Here is a 19,776-nt window from a genome sequence, read left to right as displayed (position 1 = left end):
AAATCAAGGTCTGATCTTAGGATTTCTGAGTGTGAATACTCACATTGAAAATTTTAAAAATCATCTCTTAAGCAAGTACGAGCTGACTCCAGCAAACCATATTGTAAAATTAATGATTCTGTCCTTCATTCTCAAAGAAGATCATGGTATCAGGAAGGCGATACCATGATAAGCACATGAATTGGATTTGAATGAGGGAAGGGGGGGCCATGCTAAGTCAGCAGCCTCACTTTTTCCTCCAGAGCCATCTAGATCCAGGCCTGATATGAATCAGGAAGACTTTGGATTCAAGGCAATCAGGTTAAGTGACTTGCCCAGGCTCATACTGCTAGTTAGTGTCAGTTTGTCTAAAGCCAGATTCAAACTCCTGTCCTCCCGACTCCAGGCTGATATTCTATCCACTGTGCCACCTAGTTGCCCCTTTTTTCCTTCTGAATATGTATTTCATACACTACCCAGACATAGTGTCTTATACAAGTCATATAATAAATATTTGTTAAATGACTTAATGAAAGATTTTAAAAAGAAAAAAGTATTGGATTAATTAGGCCAATAAATGTTTAGAGAGGTATTTGGATTGTCACATAATTAATTTTGCTTTAGTAGACAGGTTCAGGCAACATTTCCAAATATAGTATTTATAAGCTGGGATAAAATATCATTTAAACAAATAAACAATTACCATTTGCAATAAGACAAAAAAAAAGTAGTATAGTACAGTAGAAAGAGCATTATATGGTAGAAACTCTGCTACTCCCTCACATTTTGGAGCCACATTTCCACATATAGAGGTGAAGAAAAAAACAGAAAACAGAAAGGAGCTCTCAGATAAAATAGGAATGGTAATACTGACATACTTATAACAACCATGTATTAAAGATAAAATAATGTAAAAACTAAACAAGTAGAAATAAGTAATACTATTATTAATTTGAGAGTAATTTCTTTAAATAACAGATACATAAGTCCTAAAGTGGTTTGGGTTAAGGGACTGATGAGAGGGAAATCTAATCTACTTACTATTCTCTAACTACTATATTTTCTATCTCTTGTATAAACCCACTGTAAAACTTCTTTACAATTTCCAACTATAGGTTGTGTTCTGCTGTGACCCTTCCTTCAAGTAAATAATACTCCCAAGTTTTCCTACTTCATTCTGACTAAACATTTAATTTCTCCAAATAAATCCATTCACTACACAAACTATGACCATCAGTTTTAATTCTTTACAATTCATATAAGTGTAAAAGCAATGAATTTTAAGTAGTTTTTTTTCTCTTGGAAATGTTTAAAATGAAGGATATATGCATTAATGTGTAAATATCACATATTTACTTATTCTTTGCTTATATTTCAAGGTCCAAATAAAATTCTACCTCCTTAATCAACCCTCTGAATTCTCTATTCAATTTAACTTGATATTCATAAAACATCTAACTAAAAGTAATATAATAGGAGGATACAAAGTTTAGATGGGATACTGTCCCTGCCCTCTTGGAATTGAGTCAAGTAAGTATTAGAAGTATACTTTTGCTGTCTCTGCCTATCGCACTTCAGCACTTGAGCAATCTCTACTATATTGAATAACACATGTATGCCAGGTATCACCTATCACCCTCACCTAGATTTTAACTTCTAGGTGGGCAGGAGGAATGAAGGCCTTTTTGTTGCTTTTATTCTCTCCTCTTTCATCCTCATCTCCTAATGCAATTTTTTATGCATAGTAGTCACTTAATAAACATCTGATTAGTTTTTAAAATAAAGAATGGAAGATGCTATACCAATCAAATTACCAAAATTTATTTGACACAGCTAGAAAAACATAGTAACAGAATTCATCTGGAAGAACAAAAGTCAAGAATATCAAGGAAATTAATGAAAAAAATGCAAAGTAAGATGGGACTAGCCATACCAATTTGAAAATTATGTTATAAGATAGCAATCCTCAAAATTATTCAGTACTGGCTAAAAACTGGAGTAGTAGATTAGTGGAATAGGTTATGTAGACAAGACAGAGTTGTAAATGACTATAATAATCTATTGTTTGATAAACCCAAAAAATTCCAGTTTCTAGGATAAGAACTCACTATTTGACAAAAACTACCCAGAAAAATTGAAGGTAATATGGCAGAAATTAAACATAGACCCAATCTCATACCTGTACCAAGATAGGGTCAAAATGAGTACATGATTTAAAAATAAAGGGTGAATAGTATGCTTATTAGGAAAGCAAGGAATAGTGTATCTGTCAGAGTTATGGAGAGTGAAAGAATGTATTATCAAATGAGATGGAGAATATTATGAAACACAAAATGAATAATTTTGATTACATTAAATTAGAAATTTTTCACAAAACAAAACCAATGTAACCAAAATTAGAAAGTAAACAGAAATATGGGGGGGGGGATAGTTTCTGTGTTTCTGATAAAGGTCTAATTTTTAAACTATAGAGAAAACTGAGTCAAATTTATAAGATTATAACTGATAAAATGATCAAAGGATATGAACAGGCAGTTTTCAGATGAAGTCTATAGTCATGAAAACATTCTCTAAAAACACTATTGATTAGAGAAATGCAAAACAAAACAATTCTGTAGTATCACCTCTTGCTAATAGCAAGAAATCTGCTAATAGAAAGAAAATAGAAAAGAAAAATGATAAATGTTAGAGAAGATGTAAGAAAAATGGAACACTAAAACACTGCTGAATGGCCTTTCCAAAGAGGGATTTGGAACTTTTTTCCAAAGGGAAATCCAATTGTGCATACTCTTTGATCCAGCAATACCACTAATAGGGTCTATATCCCAAAGAGATGATAAAAAAAGGGAAAAGGACCCATTGGTCTAAAAAAAAGCATTTATAGCTCTTTTTTCTGGTGGCAAAGAATTAGAAATTGTAGGAATGCCCATCAGTTGGGGAGCAGCTGAACAAATTGTGATATATGAATGTAATGGAGTAATGTTCTATAAGAAATGATGAGCAGACAAAATTGAGAAAAATCTGGGAAGACTTGAATGAACTGATAGTGAATGAAGTGAGCAAAATCAGGTGAATACTGTACACAATAACAGCAATGTTATGTGATGATCAATTATGACAGTCTCAGCTCTTCTCAGAAATATGATTCAAGACAATTCTAAAAGACTCATAATGGAAAATGCTATCCACTTCTAGAACTATGGAGTCTTGTATGCACACTGAAGCAAACCATTTTTACTATTTTTTCTTTCTTGTGGTTTTTCCCTTTTGTTTAGATTCTTCTTTCACAACTTGACTAAGGTGGAAATGACTTCACTCTTGTCCTCTTTCACCTCTAGGGGCACAGGACAAATAATCCAATCATCTATCTCAATCATGATGACTCTTGTTCTGAACACCAACAAAACCAAACAGGATCCTAGTCCATTATTCCCAGCTGGGTTATGCAGGTGACTCAGGCATGTGGTGAACATTCTAATTTTTTCAAAGAAAACGCTTTGGGCCCCTCAGTACATTCAGTCAAAAGTACTGAGGCAGGGCAGGGACTGTCTGTAATGTCACAATGCCTCGATGACATAAGAAAGACCTACATCTAAAAGGTCAAAGTCTCCCACTGTATCCAGACCAATGCCAGAAGTACTATTTCTTATGTTATTAGGCTACTGGGATAAGACGGTTCTGGATGAGGCAGTAAGAAGGATGTCTTTGCACAACACTCCCCTCACTCTGATCAACATAATGTGTATGTCTTGTAATTCACTTGATGTCATTTCTTCTTTGATTACAAAGAACAGTAATCAATAATCAATGTGGAAATATGTTTAATACATTTGTACACAGATAATCTACATCAAATTGATTGTTATCTTGGAAAGGAGAAGGGGAAGAAAGTGAAAAAAAATAATTTGGAACTTCAACTCTTTAAAAGCTAATGTTGAAAGCTATCTTTACATGTAATTGAAAAAAAAATAAAATACTATTAAGTTGGGGGAAAAAAGAATGGAAGAATGGTAATGTAAGACTTTGAGATGCCAGACAATTTCTGGCTCAGGATTCTTGCTGCCACTGTGATAAGAGGATTGTGATGGGAAAGAAACTCTGGCTCAGACTTCTTGCCACCACTGTGAGAAAGAAGACTGCCTTAACCTCTATTCTGAGTGTCCAGACATTGTTCCTAGAAACTCAAAGGTCATAACACCCGCACAATCAAGACTGGGAAAAAAGCTGAAGCTCCTGCTCTGACTAGCTGTAAGATATCAGTATCTTTTACCTTCTGTTACTTGTTCCAATACATGCATTGCCTTTCTTCTTTTATTTTCGGTAAAATTCTACTTTTCTATCACTTGTTTATTCATATTTTTTATATAAGATTGATGAAGCAGGTGCCCTTGTTTCTCTAACTTTTCATATAGATAAGACTGTGCTTCAAAAGGAAATAAAATGGGTTTTTTTTTTTAACTTTCAGTTTTGCAATTAAACCAGATTCCAAGAATAATCTTGAGGGCTGCCTTCATAGCTGATATTTGCTCCACAGTTCAGTTTTGATACTACATGCTAACTGGTTATTTTCTTCTTGTTGATTAGTTTATAAAATTTCTATTTATATTTTTTGACTTCCATATTTCCATCTTATATAATCCAAGATCTTTTCCTAATCTAGTATTAAGTAAAACTAATTCTTGAAGTGTGCTTATTGGTCTGTCATTATATGCATTTCCTGGTTTAAAATATGCAAAATTATTCTACAGAAACAACTATTGAAATTAAAGCAAAAACAAAAAAAAATTTACGTACTATAATTAAATGAAGATTAATATCACTCATGTGACTTCTTTTTTTTAAGGGTTTTTTAAGGTTTTTTTTTTGTTTGTTTTTGCAAGGCAATGGGGTTAAGTGGCTTGCCCAAGGCCACACAGCTAGGTAATTATTAAGTGTCTGAGACCGAATTTGAACCCAGGTACTCCTGACTCCAGGGCCGGTGTTTTATCCACTATGCCACCTAGCTGCCCCCTACTCATGTGACTTCTAAAAACCACCATCCTAAATATTTTTTAAATACAGCATTTTTAATTCTCAGCAGGTGTTAATTGTTGGAATTTATAAATTCTAAGAGTTCAGCCCAGGGCTACTACTTTGGTTGTCGTTGTCATTCCTAGGCTAAATAAATCACTGAAAGTAAAGTACTTCATTACTGTATTTCGAAGAATATTGTTTAAAATTCAAAAGAGCAAAAAACAGTTGGAACTCTAAATTTTAGTTCAAAATCTTAGTAAGTCAGGAAATAGATGAACTCAACAATTCCGAGTTCTTTTATGTCAGCTTTCCACAGCTAGGAATCACAAGTAGGTCCAAATAAAATAAAATAAAAAAGGAACAATTACTTTAAAGAATATTTTAGACCACACTGACCCAATGCCCAAAGGGAATTTATCAAGACAATTCTAGAATATTACTTGATTTTTAACAGCAATTTTTCTTTCACTGCAATCATTTGGCCAAATTGAATTTTAAAACCCTAAGGAAAAAAATTAGAGAATTTTGCAAATACATGGATAAAACATGTGTATTTGGAGAAACAATTCAACATACCTAAAAAAACAATGTCTCTTACAAAAATATGATTTGGATTATTTAATCATGTAATATAACACAATATGTATTCAATTTCAAGTGAGTTACTGCTCATCCTTAAATTAGATAAGTCATGCTAGTTAAACTCTCCTGAGCAACTCAAAACTACAAGCTGTATTTCAAAACGTTGTTTACTTTACACCATTCTGAACCACAGATGACAAAGTTTGCTCGAAGCTGTAATTACTCTGTAAAGCTGGGAAGCCAATTAGAGGGGCTAAAACCTGCCAGTTCCAAAAAAAAAAAAATTAAAAAAATTAGAGATCATCTGTTCTGATTTTATTTAAAAGTTTAAGGTTTTAATTCAACACTTTTAACCATTCAAGTTCCAATTTTATCCTTTTTAATCAACCAACACACAGAATGAAATAAAAAGCAAAAATAAAGGTACTACTCATTATGTTACAAATAAAAATTTATTACCATTTTTAATATAAATGGCATTATGCTGACAAGGAACTACCAAGAGTTCAACAGTAATTACTATATATATTGAGCAGAAAGAAAACCAACATATAAAATGATATTTTTAAAGGTTCTATGCAAAGTTATTTTACTTATTATTCAAAAATAATATAATCTGTATAGTCACAATTTAATGTAAGGATAGAGAATGATTCATTCAACAAATTCTATAGAAAGTGTGGGTAATAAGAGGTATAAGACTGACTACCAAACTGAAGGTCTACAGAGCCATTGTGCTGACCTCACTGCTGTGTGCCTGTGAAACCTGGACAGTCTACCAGTGCCATGTTAGGAAGCTGAATCACTTCCACTTAAATTGTCTTAGGAAGATTCTGAAGCTCATCTGGCAGGAGAAGATACCAGACACTGAGATCCTTTCTCAAACTAAACTGCCTAGCATTCCAGCATTACCACAGAGAGTGTGACTATGTTGAGCTGCACATGTTAGAATGTCAGATGTATGCTTGTCCAAAAAAATATTTTATAGAGAACTCACACAGGGCAAGTGCTCACAAAGGGGTCAGAAGAAGTGATGCTGAGACACCATGAATGTCTAAATGAAGAACTTTTAATATTGATTGGATAGCCTGGGAGACAGTGGCACAGGACCACCCAGCTTGGCTTACCCTCTTTGGAGAGGGGGCTGTACTCCATGAGGAAGGCAGAATGGAAGCAGTTCAAAGGGAACTTGACATCTGTAAGTTTAGAGTACCCACCTTAGGTATTCACATGACTAACTATCTGTGTTTGACCTGTGGTAGAGCATTCCAAGCTCAAATTGGTCTGATCAGCCACAGTCAGACATATTGTAATTTGTCTCAAAAATAGTGATGTCATTTTGGTCTTCTTTGGGTCTTCATCAATAATGAAGGACAAGAACCAAATGTCAACAACATGCAAGGTACTGTGAGAAATCTAAGAAATGTTAGCTACTTTACAACTCTGGGAAGAAAATATGTATATGTATATGTATATGTATATGTATATGTATATGTATATGTATATATATATATGTGTGTGTATCTCAAATAATATCAAGTGACAAATATGAATGGTACATAAACTATAAGTATATTCCACCTGGAAATAATGAAACAAAATCAAATGGTTAAGGAAGAAAGAATGGTAAAGAGAATAGATACATTACAGACAGTAGCAAATCTCACCCAAGAAATAAATGCTCTGAAAATCAGAACAGGATAAATGTATATAATGATTCAATAAAATGGCATGATGCATTAAAACAAAATTAAAAGATTGAAAAACAAAACAGAAGAAAATGTAGGAAATGTAATAAATTGCTAAACAACTGACCTGAAAAACAAATAAAGGACAGAAGAATCAGCTGCTGTGAAAATCATGAACAATAAATAATTATAATAGTAAGGCTTGAATACAATATTTTAAGAAATCACATAAGACTTGTCAGCTACCACCACAACAGAGAGAAAAGGTTGGAATATAACATTCTAAAAATGGAAATTATCAATCTGGCTATACTAGGTACAGTTCTAAAAGGGGGAAAAATGAATTTTAAACAATTAAAGGATTTCGAAGCATTCCTGATGAAAAGGCCAGAACTGATTTGATATTTTAAAATGAAAAAAAAATTCTAAAGTGAGAAGTTGAAATGAGAAGACTCCATATGGAAATGAATTTTTCATATATTGTTTGATCACAAGAGGGTAATAAATAGATACCTTCTTAGAACTACAATATGAGGGTCAAAGAGAAAGGTAAATAAAACAGATGGAGGCCTCAGTGGTAGACTTCCTTAATCATGATGGTCTTAGGAGAAAACAGAAATGAGAGAGGTAGGGAATTATACTGGAGAAGAAAGGAAGGGAAAGGAAAGTACTATATCATTTAACAGTGGTAAAGAGTGTTTTAGGGGCAGCTAGGTGGCGTGGTGGATAGAGCACTGGTCTTGGAGTCAGGAGTACCTGAGTTCAAATCCGGTCTCAGACACTTAATAATTACTACTTAGTTGTGTGGCTTTGGGCAAGCCACTTAACCCCATTGCCTTGAAAAATCTAAAAAAAAAAAAAGTGTTTAAACATGGCAGAGGAGATAGAAGGAATGTGTAAGGAAATCATTACTGTTTATAAGAGAGGTCCACTGATACTCTATCAATTTTATTTCATCTTAACTGATAAAAGGAGACTACATTTAGATAACGTAACACATGCATGCATGTGTACACACAGAACAATCATGGTATAAAATCACTAAATCTAAAAGTAAAAAAGGATGGAACAAGAAGAGGAGAACATGATATATAAAAAGGAGGAAAAGATAAGTAAGAAAATAAATGAAATATACTGAAAAATAAAACAAATTCCAATACCAAAGTTAGCAGCATGGGGAGGTGGGGAGGTGTATATGTGAAGAAAAAATAGATTAAAACGAAAATAAGGAGGAAGAGCCATGATGACAATATAGAAGAAAGGAGTACAGTGAGATTCCCCCCTCAAAATATCCCCAAGCAGATCTGGAAAATTTACCAGATGCAATACCATTGTGAAAATACAAGAAAAAGTCAACAGGAATTAATAGCCCCAGTAACCACACATAAAGAGGCAAGTATGTAGTACACCACCATTGAGCAGGAGTGTCAAACCTATACAAGAGCACAAAGATAAGGGACAAGTACAAATGGGCATTTTTGTCCACTAACTAGTTCCAGGTCACAGATCTAGGGTTGTGAACCAAGAGAACCTGCATCACCAACCCCATCAAGGTAGTCTTAGGTCCTAGGAAGTATTCTGAGAAAGAACCAAGTTTAGGAAAAGAAAAAATAAATGGTGGCAGTGTTTCTCAAGAAGAGCAAGATCTCTCATTTCCAACCCTTAGCTAGTCTAAACCTGCAGTGGAATAAACCGGGAAGAATCCTAGACCAAAAAGAGAAGCCTACAGTTTTATTACTGTAAACCAGTGGTTTTCCAAGTAGGTAATAGTAACTGAGTCCAGAAATATCTACTAAAATGCTTAGAATCAAACTCAGGAGAAGAATATTCAAGAGTAATAATTAGTGTTCTGAATCAGAACTTTGTGAGAGAACTGAAAGGACACAAGTCTTCAGACTGAGCTGTCTTCAGAAGTTCACAGTACCTAAGACTAACATGAAACAGGCTGGAAAAATAAGTACAAGTAAACAAACAAAACCCACCATAAAAGTTATTAGGGTAATAAGGACCTTCAAGACACACACACACACACACACACACACACACACACACACACACACACACTGACTCCAAAACATCTTTAAAAAAAACCACAAAGAAAAACATAGCTTCAACATAAACTCAACAAGAATTCTTGGAAGAAATGAGGCAAGGATTTGAAAATATTTTTGCCAGTGAGAATGCAAGAAAAAATTGGAATGGAAATTAAAGCTTGAAATAAGAGGAATTTTGTCCAAACAATAAATACTCTAAATGAGAATAAACATGACATCAATGAAACAAGAAATATCACAACAAAGACAAAAAACTGACAAAATACAAGAAAATGTAAGGGGTATCACAGCAAAAACAAATGACCTAGAAAACAGAATGAGGAAAAAATAAGAATCATTGGACTACAAGAATACCTTGACCAAAATAAAAACCTAAATATTGTATTTCAAGAAAAATCATAAAGAAAACCGATTAGATCTCTTAGAAAAAAAGGGCAAAGTAGAAATAGAAAGAAGACTGTAGTTACATCCTAGGGTGGAAAGGAACCCTAAATGAAAACTCTCAGCTACATCATGGTCAAACTACAAGAGTTTTCAGGTCAAAGAAAAAATATGCAAGAAAGTAGAAAGCAACAATTCACATACTGAGAAGTTAAAGTCAATTTAGCAGACACCACTCTAAAGAAATAGAGATCTTGGAATTCAATGTTTCAGAAGACAAAATCATTCTTGGCTTTTGTTGTTGAGTTGTTTCAATCATGCTCAATGTATTGAGACTCCACTTGGGGTTTTCTTGGCAAAGATACTGAGTGGTCAGTCATTTCCTTTTCCAGTTCCTTTTACTGATGAGCAACTAAGGCAAACAGCATTAAGAAGACTTGTCCAGGGTCACACTGCTAGTAAGTGTCTGAGGCTAGATTTGAACTCATTAAGACGTCTTCCTGATTCCAGGTCTCATACTCTATACCCTGAGTGTCCCTGTGTCCATTTGTTGTCCACTCTGGGCTTATACTGAAAAATAGTTTACCCATTAAAACTGAGTATAATCTTACAGAGGAAAACATGGAGTTTAAGTAAATAGAGGACTTCCAAGAATGATTGATGAAAAGACCAGAGGTCCATAGACACTCTGAAATACAAACATAGGAGTTAAAAAAAAAGATAAACACAAATGAACAATAATTAGGGATTAAACAAGGAAAAACTTGAGGTATCTATCAGTTGGAGAACAGTTGAACACGTTATGGTTTATAAATGTGTATGGTCTATAAATGTGCAGTAATGATGACTTCTTAGAAACTTGGAAAGATCATATGAACTGATACAGAATGGAGTGATCAGAACCAGAATAATTTATAGACAACAAAATAGTAAATAGCTAGCTAGCTCAGAAACAATGATCAGTATAATGACCAATTATGATTCCAGAAGACTGATGATGCTTACTCACCCTCCTAACAAGAGGGTCAAGAATTAGAGTAGAGAATTAAAACTTTTTTTAATAAACTTGGCAAATGTGGATTTTTTTTTTACTTAATGATAACAATTTATAACACATAGGCTTTCTATTTTCTTTGCTATTACTTGGAGATTAACTGGTTAGAAAAAAATAGTTTACTGATGACTAAAAAGAATACAATTTTTAAAAAAGGAAATGAAGCAAGAGAAAAAAAATCTTGTATCACGTGAAAGAGGAAGAGGGCAGGAGAAATAAATCACTTCATTAATGAATCACAAGTGTTAGGGTGCATCCTTGTTATCATTGTTTATTTGTAAGAGAAAGATAGGTACAAAAAGAACAAAAAACATAAAAATACAAGATGAAGGGAGATACTCAATAAATATAATCACAAACTTTAATAGAATGTGCAAAAAAGCAGAATCAAAAAACATGTGGCTCACAAGATACCTTTGAAACATAAGCAGTCAAATGAGGCTAAAATGAGGGACTAGAATAAAATCTATTATGCTTCACCTGAATTTAAAAAGCAGGAAAAAGCAATTATGATTTCAGATAAAGTTACAGTAAATATAAATAGAACAAAGAAAAATAGCATGTTAAAAGGAATTATAGAACAATAACAGTGTTATGTGCATGTATGTGCATTTTTATGTGTAAAATCAAAAGATAAAAAATAGGGAAGGGCATTACTAGAATGTCAGAAAATTTAGCAGTAAGAGATTTATGCCTATCACTGAATAACAAAAAGGTTTTCACAAAGACTTTTTCCACTCTTGCAAGGTCACTTTAAAATAATAATTATGTACTGAGGCATAAAGATCTCACCAAAAAATACATAAAGATATCACAATGAGCATTTATTCATTACGATGCAATAAAAGATTCAATGAAGAGCCAGTGAAGAATTTAAAAATAATTGGAAATTAAATAACTTTTTAGTTAAAAATTTAATTAAATATTTAATTGAAATTAAATAACCAGGTCCAGAAAAAATTATAGAAAAACTAAAGAAAATTACATCAATATAATGCATGCAAAAAAGTGACAAAAAGACAGCATATCAAAATATTTGGGAGACAGTGTATACCAGTGTATAGCAAAAAATTATTATTTCTATATGTTTTGATCAACAAAAAAGAGATAGAAATTCTATGTGTGTGTATATATATATACATACATAAATCTTTAAAAAGAAAATTTAATTTCTTAAAGAAACAACAAAGTAGAAAATCTAAAAATTAAAAATTAGTAAAACTGAAAACAAAAAACCCATTGAATTGATAAAAAAAACTTTTTTTAAAACCTAATAAAACAGTCAATGAACCTGATCTAGAAAGATGAAAATCAAATTTTTCATCCCCAAAATGAAAAAAGGATCATTCAAAAGAATTAAAGAAGAAATAGGAAAATTATCCAAATTAAATTTTTATAATTTTATTAAATTTTCATAATTTTATTAAATTTTCATAATTTTATAGTAACAAAATGGGTAACACTGAGAAAACTGATGAATATTACAAACATAAAAAATAATGATATTAAAAAAGATTGACTATATGTGTACACACACACACACACACACACACACACACACACACACACACGTATAAGAAAAGAAATTGAACAAGCCATACTCTTCAAAGGAAAAAATTTCAGCAACTGATAAATTTGCATGTGAAATCTATTAAATGTTCAAGGAACAATTAAGTTCAATAAATCATTTAAAAAATGAAAAAAAGATGAGGTTCTTCAAACTCTTTCATATGATTTAGGTACCATCTTAATTCCTAAAAGAGGAGACCAAGCAGAGAAAGAAAACTAGAGATCAGGGGTTGTTAACCTTTCTTGTATTGTAGACCCCTTTGTCAATCTGGTGAAGTTTATGCTCTCCTTTTCAGAATAATGTTTTGTAAAGGGTAATTTAAAACATAAAATTGCAAAGAAAATCCACTACATTAAGATACAGTTCTTAAAATATTTTCTAAAAAACAGATCAAAGACTCCAGGATAAGAACTCCTGCTTCAGATCAATATCTTTAAAAAACACCGATGCAAATATTTTAAATAAATAGTAGAAAATATATTACAACAACTGGAAATATGGTATTATCATAAATATATAGAATTATATAAAAATGGAGAGTTTTTAAAATATAAGGAAAATTACAAAGATTATTAATAAAAATGAGGAAAAAACATGATCATCAATAGATAATATTTATCAGAAGACACAAGAAAGATTTTTGGTGAAACCCATGTCCCACTTCTATTAAAAAATAAGATCAGAAATCATAGGCGTAAAAAAGATTTTTATTTAAGATAGTAAATGGTATCAATCTAAAACCAAGAGTGAACATTCGCAGTACAGTCAATTCTGCCATAATTTTTATTTTGAAAATGCAAATTTATTGCAATATAATTGATGTATTATGGAACATCTTGGGCATAATTTGAATTTTATGTATCTTAATGAGCAATTTCTTCTACTGGAAGCAGTGAGAATGAAGAAACCTGCACTACTTCATAAAAATTCACAAAATACAAACCTTTTGACTTTCACTTTTATAAGCAAACTTAAGGTCTTTAAAGTTCCAAGCAGCAGTTGGGAGTCAAGGAATCCACTGCTATTTATTGCTATTTATGTATTCCTTCATCATTTAACAATTCTAAAAGGAGTAGAATTCTTTATTAGGCTCTAATCTCCCCCCCCCCCTTTTCTTTATAATATAAAGCAACTGAGTAGTGCAGTGGATAGAATGCCAGACCTGGAGTAAGGAATACCTGAATTTAAATCTGGCCTTAGACACTGGGCATGATCCTGGGTAAGTCAATTAATCCTGTTTATCTGTTTCCTCATCTATATAATGAGATGGAGAAGGAAATGGCAAACCACACTTACTATCTTTGCCAAAGAAAATCCCAAATGGGGTCATGAAGAGTAGGGCATGACTGATTATCTATTTTTCACACATCACTGAGGAAGTTTTTGAGGACTGTGCCCATACAACCTGTCATTTGACTGGGCAATTTTGCATAGAGTAGGAATTGATAAAAGTTTTGTTTTTTTTTAAATAAGATTCAAGACAAAAAAGGAAAAATGTTCATTATCACAACTTTTCTATGTTAGAAATGATAGCTATAGCAAAAAAGAAAAAAGAGGAACTAAGAAAAGGCAGAGTAAATAAAATTATTTTTTGTATAGATGGTAATAATTTACATAGAGAATAAAGTCTACTAAAATATACTGAAACAACTAATAAATTCAGCAAAGGTACAGAATTATAAAATAAATTCATATAAATTATCATCATTCCTATTTATTATAACTAAAACCCAATAGAAAGAGAAAGATATTATATTCAAACTAACAAGCTGTCTAAAATATTTATGAGTCTACATATCAAGTTACTTCCAGGAATGATCTAAATCTAAATGGAGAAATAAATGGAAAAAAATTCATTGACCATTGGATGTGCCTAGCCAATGTCATAAAATTGGCAATATTTTCTAAAAAAATATATACTACACCAATTGAACTACCAAAGGATTGCTCTGTAGCGCTAGAAAAATAATGAACAAATTAATCTGAATAAATAATTCTAAGAGCAATTTCAAGTGGGGAAAGGGGAAGCCAATCAGTACCAGATCTCAAACTATACTTCAAAGTAAATATATAAAGGATTTAGTACTGGTCAAAAAAAAGTTCAATTATTGGAATAAAATAGGCACTCAAAATTCAGAAACATACCTGGTAGTCAAGTATTCTTTTCTCCTCCTGATTATATCTGGGAGGTCATGCCAAACATATTTCCATATTACTCATGTTGCAAAAGAATATACAAACAAAATGAAACAATGAAAACAAAGTTTAAAAAAATATGTTTCAATTTGCTTTCAGCATTCATCACTTCTTTCTCAAGATGGATAAGTATTTTTCATGAATCATTTAGAACTGACTTGGATCAATGTTTTGATCAGAATAACTAAAACTTTCAAAGTTGATCATCCTTTTAATATTGCTGTTATTCTGTACAATGTCTGCTCACTTCACATAAATGAATCATATACATCTTCCCTTTGAGCATGGTTCCAAATTGTTCTCCAGAGTAGCTGAACTAGTGTCCCTTAAGCATTTGTCATTTTCTTTTTCTATCATGTTAGCCAGTCTCCTAGACATTAGGTGGTATCTCAGAGAACATTTTTTGATGTAACTTGATAGCTTTCATTTCTCTTCTGACAAAGGCCTATTCATATCCTTTGACCATTCAGTAACTGAAGAATGGCTCTTATTTTTTATAAACTTGGCCCAATTCTCTGTATGTTTGACAAAGGAGAACTTTATCAGAGACTTGTTGTAATTTCTTAACAATTTCTTCTTTTCATTCTAATTTTGGCAATATTAGTTTTGTTTGTGCAAAAGCTTTTTAATTTCACATACTCAGAATTATCCATTTTATTTCCCATGTCTCTAACTCTTGCTTGGTCAATAAACTCTTTCGTTATCTATAGACCTCACAGGTATATTTTTCCATGTTTCCCCAATTTACTTATGATATTACACTTTATGTTTAAATCATTTCTCAATTTTGACCTAATTTTTGCATACATTGAGGTGCTGGTCTATGCCTAGTGTCTGCCAAATGGCTTTCCAGTTTCCCAGTAATTTTTGCCAAATGTTGAATTCTTACTCTAAAGCTTGGATGTTTGGGTGTATTAAAGATTAATTACTATGATCATTTACTAGTGTATGTTATGTTCCTAATCTATTCCAATAATCCACCACTCTATTTCTTATCCAGTGCCATACTATTTTGATGATTATTGATTTGTAATTGAAATCTGAAATAGCTAGGCCATCTTTCTTCCCAGGAAGAGCAAAAATACAGAAAGAAAACTATAGATCAATTTTCCTAAAGAATATTCATGCAAAAATTTTACAGTAAAACCAACGGAGTTAAAATAAGAAGGGAAACATGTAATGGGTGTGTGTGTTTGGGAGGATCTTTTCAGCAAGTTATCTGGTGAAGAACTGTTTCCGAACTGATAAAATGACCAAAATATATTACTAGGCATTTTAAAGGGTTTCTTTTCTGACACCCCCAAAGGTCAATACCTTTTCTCCCCAAATGGTACTCTCTATTATTCTCTTTATATTATATACTCAAATAATATTATATCATATTGTATTTTCATACCAATCATCTATCACAGTATCTGGCCCACAATGAGCACTTAAAAATACTTATTGACTTATTGAGTGGCTATTTAATCACCACTTTTTAAGGCATAAAGAAATTTCAAAAAATTCTTTTAAAACTGGAATTCTTAATCTGAGTTATAGAAAAATCTGAGTTATAGAAAAGTCCTGAATAATAATTAGAGAAATGTAAATTAAAGCAACTCATAAAATCTACCTCACATCCATCAGATGACAAAAGAGAAATACATCAAATATTGGAGATGCTGTAGAAAAACAGGCCCATTAATAGACTATTGAACTAGATCAGTCATAATGGAAATATGGAAAGCAATTTGGAAATATGTTCCAAGTCACTAAACTAGTCTAATGCTACTTAAGCAAATATCCCAAAGAGATCAAAGAACAAAACAAAGAGAACAAAGAACAAAAGATTTGTGACAAAAATGTTTAAAATAACTCTTGATATCAGGAAAAATTGAAACTAAGAAATCTCTACCTATTGAAGAACAATGAAAGAAATTATTTCATAATTAAGTAATGGAAAGTTTCAGAGAAAATGGGAAAACTGGATTAACAGATGTACTTAATTGTAGTTTAAGCCATGGTAAAGAGTATGCCATGTTGATATTTTATATAGGAAAAAATCCCTGAATGATGTTTCAGAATATTTTCAAATACAAAAAAAAAACCCATAGAATTACAAAGGAAACTTACATTGCAATTTATATATATATATTTGTAGCTAGATAATAGAAAAATAAATAAAGCTTGAGCTTTATAAATGGATCAATAGTTGGGATATGGAAAGGCTTCATGTAAAATGAGCTGAATCTAGAAGGATTAGAAATTATGAGGCAAAGGTAAGAAAGGAGTACATTCCCTTCTTGCACAGAGTATTATATTTGAGAAGGTCAGTCTGACTGAATTGTGTAGGCATTAATGAACAAAACAATGAGTCTAAAAAAATAAGTGAGTAGAACAGAGGAGTTTATATTTCAATCTCAAAGACAAGAAGGAGTCACTAGAACTGACTCTGTAAGGGAATGATATGCTCAGAAATGCACTTTCAAGGAAAATTACTGGGGGGGGGGGGAAGCATAAGAAGATGGACTGAAGTGGGGAAAACTTAAGGCAAGAAGACTGGTTAGGAGGTCAGTTAGGGAACATTTATTAAACATTTACTCAATGTCAGACATTGTGCTAAACACTGGAGATGAAGAGAAAGGAAAAAGACAGATCACTTCTTTAATTTTCTTTATAATCCCATAGAGACAACATGTAGACAACTATACACAAACAAGACATATCTCTATATCTATGTGAAAAATAGGAGAAAATCCACAGAGGAAAAGCACTATTAGACTGGAAAGATGAAGAGGGGCGGCTAGGTGGCGCAGTGGATAGAGCACAGGCCCTGGAGTCAGGAGTACCTGAGTTCGAAGCTGGCCTCAGACACTTAATAATTACCTAGCTGTGTGGCCTTGGGCAAGCCACTTAACTCCGTTTGCCTTGCAAAAGCCTAGAAACAATGAAGAGTCACTTGTCAGTCTAGTTCTATCATGATGCTGGGATTTTCTTGGCAGAGATATTGGAATGATTTTCCATTTCCAAACTTTGGCTCATGTTACAGATGAGAAAATGGAGGCAGAGTTAAGTGGCTTGACCAGGGTCACAAAGCTAGGAAGTGTATGAGGCAGATTTGAACTCAGGAAGATGAAATTTCCTGACTCTGATTTCTAGCCTGGTCCTCTATGCACAGCCACCACCTACCTAGCTGACTGGGGAGCCCCAGAAGTTGACTAAATAGGGAAATGGCATAGTCAGACAAACTTTGGGAAAGTAAATTTGACTGCTAAACAGAGGCAGCAGATCAACTAGTAAAGTAGTTGTAATAGTCCAGCAGGAGATAATGAATGTCTATACCCGGATAGTGGTATTGTCAGAGCAGAAAAACAAGGAATAGGGATGAAATAATGTGAACGTAAAATCAACTATACTTGGCAACTAATTAAATAAAAACTATGGGAGATATTGAAGAGTTAAAGATAACAATTAAGTTATAAACCAAGTATTAGGGACATTATGAAGAGGTCAGGGTATAAAAAGGAAAGAGAATGAGTTCAGTTTGGGATATTTTGAATTTTAAATCATCTATGAGACATTCAGTTAGAGATATTCAATAGAAAGTCAGAGATGTGAGACTAGAGGTGCAAAAGAGGTTAAGGCTAAACAAATAGCTGAATGCATGAGAACTGATGAAGTCATGAAATGAAATAGCAATAACTTGGACAACAGGTGAAGGAAGAAGCCTGAACTAAGGTGTAAAGTGTGTGAGTAAAGAAAAGTGGTGTGATGTAAGAGAGACTTCAGAGATAGAAATGGCAAGATTTGACAAATGATTAGATATATGGAATGAGGGAGAGTGAGGAGTTGAGGAGTTTGATAAAATAACAAACCTGGAAGATTGGAAGAATGTTGCTGCCTTCGACAGAAATAGAGAAGTTTGGAAGACAAGTGGGTTTGGGGAAATGATAATGAATTCCTTTTGGATGTGTTGAGTTTGATATGGCTCCAGAATAAAGAGAATGAGCATACCCCTCATTCCGCATACAGATAAATTATGTGAATAAAGGGAACAGAAATAGGTTACTGGCATTAAATGTCATTTTAAGAGAGATATAATTTTATGTAATTTGATCATATTTCAAATATTTTCATTTTGAAAATCCTAAACCTCATTGCCTTAGTATTTCACTGGTGGCAATAACATTGGACATTCTCTGGCAATGAGGAAAGAACTAAGTTTCAGTTTCCCACATAGTAATATAAATTTACCATAGTAAAATTTTCATTTTGAAAGCAACTTTGGTTATGAGAAACCAAAGCCCTCAATAAAGGAAAAAAAGGACTGTGAAGAAAGATGTTCCTCTTTTCAGCTTAAGCTTTTCTCAAACCTGTCAAATCTTTATGTGCCAAATTTGAATATAAAAAAACTTCAACATATTTTCAAGGAAAATTATTTACTTCTTTTGTTTGTTTTAAATTTCCAAAGAAAATTTTGTTTGTCTCATTGAAAAAATATTCAAAAATGTAAAAATTTCACCAGGAATTTAATTATTAATAGAAATAAATTATATGTGTATATATGTTTGAATGCATATATATATGTATATAAATATTTTTTATTTTTATTATTTAGTCCTATGGGAATATGTATATAAATGTCCCTTAGCACTAAATAATAAAAATTAGTCATTTATAATAACTTATGAAATAAAATAAAAGAAATTATATGAAGTACTAGTTATGACATTATCTAGTAATCACCCACTAATATTTAAAAACTATTTATAAGTATGATTTATATTGCAAGATTTTAGATATGACAAGCTACACTCTACATGGGAGACATATCTGCTCCTGAGCAAATTTACTGATCATAGCATTTAAGGAAAAACTTTTTAAGGTCTAAAGAGTTTAAAGATCTTCCTATCATTAGACCTATGCCTATAAGTATTTCACTATAATGTCCTCTAATATTTTCATTTAAAGCAAGGGTTCTTAACTTCAGGACTGTGAATTTTTTTTTTTAACATTCTCATCATTAAATTTCAATATAATTGTGATTGCCTTTGTGATTCTATGTATTTTATTTTAGACATTTAAAAACATCATTCCAAAAAAGAGGATTTCACCATAGCACCAAAGACTTAGGTTGAGGGTCCATGGCATAACAAAGATTAAGAACTTTTTACCTAATGTCTCTCTATTCTGATATAAATTAGGTTCTTGAAGATACCACTGAGTGAGTAGCATTAAATGAATTCAACAAGACTTTTAAAAGATTTATATTTTGGT

The 19,776-nt window shown here is 32.2% G+C and overlaps 1 protein-coding gene across 8 annotated transcripts in view; it reads right to left on the bottom strand.

The window, feature by feature from the left end:
- Window positions 1-19,776, bottom strand: part of AKT3 (AKT serine/threonine kinase 3) — a 412,039-nt gene that overhangs the window by 179,208 nt on the left and 213,055 nt on the right. The window contains exon 1 of one of the 8 annotated variants that reach the window (XM_074222896.1): window positions 14,467-16,041. The exons of the other annotated variants lie outside the window; for them this stretch is intronic. The gene's annotated coding sequence lies outside the window, so the exon portion shown is untranslated. Of the gene's footprint in view, window positions 1-14,466; window positions 16,042-19,776 lie in introns of those variants that run through there. 8 annotated transcript variants of the gene reach the window in all.

Source organism: Macrotis lagotis, chromosome 2 (genome assembly GCF_037893015.1).
Source record: "Macrotis lagotis isolate mMagLag1 chromosome 2, bilby.v1.9.chrom.fasta, whole genome shotgun sequence".
Lineage (NCBI taxonomy): Eukaryota > Metazoa > Chordata > Mammalia > Peramelemorphia > Peramelidae > Macrotis > Macrotis lagotis.
Note: the sequence above shows the minus strand (reverse complement) of the source record. Positions and strands in the feature narration are given on the sequence as shown.